Here is a 5,000-nt window from a genome sequence, read left to right on the forward strand (position 1 = left end):
GCGCTTGCCTCGACCACCATCGGCACACGCTGGGCCCTGGTGCGGCAGGTTGCCTCGAGCACCATCGGCAAACGCTGGGCCCTGGTGCGGTCGGTTGCCTCGATCACCATCGGCACACGCTGGGCCCTGGTGCGGGCGGTTGCCTCGACCACCATCGGCACACGCTGGGCCCTGGTGCGGCAGCTTGCCTCGAGCACCATCGGCAGCCTCGACCACCATCGGCACACGCTGGGCCCTGGTGCGGGCGCTTGCCTCGACCACCATCGGCACACGCTCGGCCCTGGTGCGGTCGGTTGCCTCGAGCACCATCGGCACACGCTGGGTCCTGGTGCGGGCGCTTGCCTCGACCACCATCGGCACACGCTGGGCCCTGGTGCGGGCGCTTGCCTCGACCACCATCGGCACACGCTGGGCCCTGGTGCGGCAGGTTGCCTCGAGCACCATCGGCACACGCTGGGCCCTGGTGCGGTCGGTTGCCTCGAGCACCATCGGCACACGCTGGGCCCTGGTGCGGGCGCTTGCCTCCACCACCATCGGCACACGCTGGGCCCTGGTGCGGCAGGTTGCCTCGAGCACCATCGGCAAACGCTGGGCCCTGGTGCGGTCGGTTGCCTCGATCACCATCGGCACACGCTGGGCCCTGGTGCGGGCGGTTGCCTCGACCACCATCGGCACACGCTGGGCCCTGGTGCGGCAGCTTGCCTCGAGCACCATCGGCAGCCTCGACCACCATCGGCACACGCTGGGCCCTGGTGCGGGCGCTTGCCTCGACCACCATCGGCACACGCTCCGCCCTGGTGCGGTCGGTTGCCTCGAGCACCATCGGCACACGCTGGGCCCTGGTGCGGCAGGTTGCCTCGAGCACCATCGGCACACGCTGGGCCCTGGTGCGGGCGCTTGCCTCGACCACCATCGGCACACGCTGGGCCCTGGTGCGGCAGGTTGCCTCGAGCACCATCGGCACACGCTGGGCCCTGGTGCGGCAGGTTGCCTCGACCACCATCGGCACACGCTGGGCCCTGGTGCGGGCGCTTGCCTCGAGCACCATCGGCACACGCTCGGCCCTGGTGCGGTCGGTTGCCTCGAGCACCATCGGCACACGCTGGGCCCTGGTGCGGCAGGTTGCCTCGACCACCATCGGCAGCCTCGACCACCATCGGCACACGCTGGGCCCTGGTGCGGGCGCTTGCCTCGACCACCATCGGCACACGCTCGGCCCTGGTGCGGTCGGTTGCCTCGAGCACCATCGGCACACGCTGGGCCCTGGTGCGGCAGGTTGCCTCGACCACCATCGGCACACGCTGGGCCCTGGTGCGGCAGGTTGCCTCGACCACCATCGGCACACGCTGGGCCCTGGTGCGGGCGGTTGCCTCGACCACCATCGGCACACGCTGGGCCCTGGTGCGGGCGCTTGCCTCGAGCACCATCGGCACACGCTGGGCCCTGGTGCGGCAGGTTGCCTCGAGCACCATCGGCACACGCTGGGCCCTGGTGCGGCAGGTTGCCTCGAGCACCATCGGCACACGCTGGGCCCTGGTGCGGGAGCTTGCCTCGAGCGCCATCGGCACACGCTGGGCCCTGGTGCGGCAAGTTGCCTCGAGCACCATCGGCACACGCTGGGCCCTGGTGCGGTCGGTTGTCTCGAGCACCATCGGCACACGCTGGGCGCTGGTGCGGGCGCTTGCCTCGAGCACCATCGGCACACGCTGGGCCCTGGTGCGGCAGGTTGCCTCGAGCACCATCGGCACACGCTGGGCCCTGGTGCGGCAGGTTGCCTCGAGCGCCATCGGCACACGCTGGGCCCTGGTGCGGCAAGTTGCCTCGAGCACCATCGGCACACGCTGGGCCCTGGTGCGGTCGGTTGCCTCGAGCACCATCGGCACACGCTGGGCGCTGGTGCGGGCGCTTGCCTCGACCACCATCGGCACACGCTGGGCCCTGGTGCGGCAGGTTGCCTCGATCACCATCGGCACACGCTGGGCTCTGGTGCGACAGGTTGCCTCGAGCACCATCGGCACACTATCGGCCCTGGTGCGGGCGGTTGCCTCGACCACCATCGGCACACGCTGGGCCCTGGTGCGGGCGCTTGCCTCGAGCACCATCGGCACACGCTGGGCCCTGGTGCGGGCGGTTGCCTCGAGCACCATCGGCACACGCTGGGCCCTGGTGGGTTTAGGCACATCTTCAAATTTCTGCCGTGCCAATGCCATTTTTATGGCTTGTAAATTCATACAATGGTCCCCTAAGCCTTCACGTGAAGTTTCGTTGGAAGATGACTCGTTTTCTATTTTTCACGATTTTCGAAACTTTTTGCGGTTCGGGATTTTTTAAAATTTTTTTATAAGGATTTTTGGCCCCAAATTTTGTAGGCATGATCCTTCTATTTTTGTTGGCATGCACAAAAAAATTCAGCTAAAAACTCGAAGTAGAGAAGATTTTGTGACCGTTTGAAAAAAGTGTCCCCATTTCAGACACTTTAACGGCTACTGGTAGCAAACCTGTAAAATCTCAAATGCTCTTTAAGGGGGTGTGAATTCTCAGAGGTTTGATGAGGGATAGGGGGCCAACACAAGGCCAAGTACCAGCACCCATCGCACATCATGTGCGCACACCCCCCCGGCCCCCCTCCCAATCGCCGGAACCCCAATGCCGCCGGTCAGGTTCTCCGGCGGTACTCCGGCGATGCTCCGGCGATGCTCCGGCGATGCTGTCCCGAGTGAAAAAAATGCGGCACCAGCACATGCTGGAGCCAAGCATGGGCACCGTGGCTCAAAATCGAACTTCGGCCAAGGCCTCGACCATCAATGGCACATGATGACGCATGGTGATGGCACATGCATCGACCATCATCGGCATAGGCTGCCCTTCGGTACGGGCACTTGCCTCGACCGCCATCGGCACAAGCTGGGCCCTGGTGTGGGTTGTTGCCTCGATCACAATCGGCACATGCTGAGCCTTGGTGCGGGCGGTTGCCTCGAGCACCATCGGCAGACCCTGGGCCCTGGTGCGGCCGGTTGCCCCGATAACCATCGGCACACGCTGGGCCCTGGGGCGGGCGCTTGCCCCCAGCACCATCGGCACACGCTGGGCCCTGGTGCGGGCGGTTCCCTCGACCACCATCGGCACACGTTGGGCCCTGGTCCGGGCGGTTGCCCCCAGCACCATCGGCACACGCTGGGCCCTGGTGCGGGCGCTTGCCCCCAGCACCATCGGCACACGCTGGGCCCTGGTGCGGGCGGTTGCCCCCAGCACCATCGGCACACGCAGGGCCCTGGTGCGGGCGGTTGCCCCGAACACCATCGGCACAAGCCGGCCCTTGGTGCGGGCTCCTGGCTCGACCACCATCGGCACACACTGGGCCCTGGTGCAGGCGGTTGCCTCGAACACCATCGGCACACGCCGGCCCTTGGTGCGGCCGGTTGCCTCGACCACCATCGGCACACGCTCGGCCTTGGTGAGGGCGCTTGCCTCGACCACCATCGGCACACGCTGGGCCCTGGTGCGGGCGCTTGCCTCGACCACCATCGGCACACGCTCGGCCTTGGTGCGGGCGCTTGCCTCGACCACCATCGGCACACGCTGGGCCCTGGTGCGGGCGGTTGCCTCGACCACCATCGGCACACGCTCGGGGTGGTGAGGGCGCTTGCCTCGACCACCATCGGCACACGCTGGGCCCTGGGGCGGGCGCTTGCCCCCAGCACCATCGGCACACGCTGGGCCCTGGTGCGGGCGGTTCCCTCAGCCACCATCGGCACACGTTGGGCCCTGGTCCGGGCGGTTGCCCCCAGCACCATCGGCACACGCTGGGCCCTGGTGCGGGCGCTTGCCCCCAGCACCATCGGCACACGCTGGGCCCTGGTGCGGGCGCTTGCCCCCAGCACCATCGGCACACGCAGGGCCCTGGTGCTGGCGGTTGCCCCGAACACCATCGGCACAAGCCGGCCCTTGGTGCGGGCTCCTGGCTCGACCACCATCGGCACACGCTGGGCCCTGGTGCGGGCGGTTGCCTCGAACACCATCGGCACACGCCGGCCCTTGGTGCGGCCGGTTGCCTCGACCACCATCGGCACACGCTCGGCCTTGGTGAGGGCGCTTGCCTCGACCACCATCGGCACACGCTGGGCCCTGGTGCGGGCGCTTGCCTCGACCACCATCGGCACACGCTGGGCCCTGGTGCGGGCGCTTGCCTCGACCACCATCGGCACACGCTCGGCCTTGGTGCGGGCGCTTGCCTCGACCACCATCGGCACACGCCGGGCCCTGGTGCGGGCGGTTGCCTCGACCACCATCGGCACACGCCGGGCCCTGGTGCTGGCGGTTGCCTCGACCACCATCGGCACACGTTGGGCCCTGGTGCGGGCGGTTGCCTCGAACACCATCGGCACAAGCCGGCCCTTGGTGCGGGCGGTTGCCTCGAGCACCATCGGCACACGCTGGGCCCTGGTGCGGGCGGTTGCCTCGACCACCATCGGCACACGCTGGGCCCTGGTGCGGACGGTTGCCTCGAGCACCATGGGCACACGCTGGCCCTTGGTGCGGGCTCTTGCCTCGACCACCATCAGCAGAAGATGGCCCCTACGTCGAACACCATCGATACATGCCGGGCCTTGGTGTGGGCACATGCCTCGAGCTGGTGCGGGCGGTTGCCTCGACCACCATCGGCTCGCGTTGGCCCTTGTTGCGGGCACATGCCTCGACCACCATCGGCACCTGCGCACCCTCGGTGTGGGATTTGCTTGTTTGGAAAAAGTGTCCCCGTTTCAGACATTTTAACGTCTACTGGTAGCATATCTGTAAAATCTCTAATGCTCTTTAGGGGGTGGTGGTCCGGCACCCCCTCTCCCCCCCCCCACGGGGGGAGTAGGTGTGCGCGATGGGCCTCCCATTGCGTGCACCCCGGCCAACGTCCCTCGAACGAAATACAGGGCGTGCATGCCTTCCGGCGATTTTTGTCCGGCGACTGGTTGCTCCGGTGACCGGCAGGCGCCCATGGCCTCGAT

Source organism: Durio zibethinus, unplaced genomic scaffold, assembly GCF_047325235.1.
Source record: "Durio zibethinus cultivar Kanyao isolate XHJ-2024 unplaced genomic scaffold, ASM4732523v1 HiC_scaffold_387, whole genome shotgun sequence".
Lineage (NCBI taxonomy): Eukaryota > Viridiplantae > Streptophyta > Magnoliopsida > Malvales > Malvaceae > Durio > Durio zibethinus.